This window comes from Aptenodytes forsteri, unplaced genomic scaffold (genome assembly GCF_000699145.1).
Source record: "Aptenodytes forsteri isolate BGI_AS27 unplaced genomic scaffold, ASM69914v1 Scaffold349, whole genome shotgun sequence".
NCBI classification, from domain to species: Eukaryota; Metazoa; Chordata; class Aves; order Sphenisciformes; family Spheniscidae; genus Aptenodytes; species Aptenodytes forsteri.
The window spans coordinates 4,484,323-4,484,678 of NW_008794452.1; positions in this window are offsets into that span (position 1 = coordinate 4,484,323).

Consider the following 356-nt stretch of genomic DNA (forward strand, 5'->3'; position numbering starts at 1 on the left):
GCATTAGCCCAAGCTGGGACTGCCTTGAAACCTCTACGGCTCCAAACTCCTCCTGTGACCAGGGAAAGGATGGGAAGCCGGGCTTTCTTCCTTTATGCTCCCGACTAATGCAAGCCCAGCAGCTCGTGGGGACTGGGGTCAGGGGAGCCCTTTCTCTCCTGAGCGTGCGTAGGGGGGGAGTGATGGAAGAGGCGGGGAGGGGGTGCTTGTGGGAAGGCGGCAGCAGCAGCCCTGGGGCCCGGGCAAGGAGGAGCGGCGCGATGTCTGGGAGGGCGGCAGCGATAGGGGGGTTGTTGCAGGCCCAGGCTGCAGTGACTCCTCCTAGAGGCGGTATGCGGAGCGGGAGGAAACCCCTT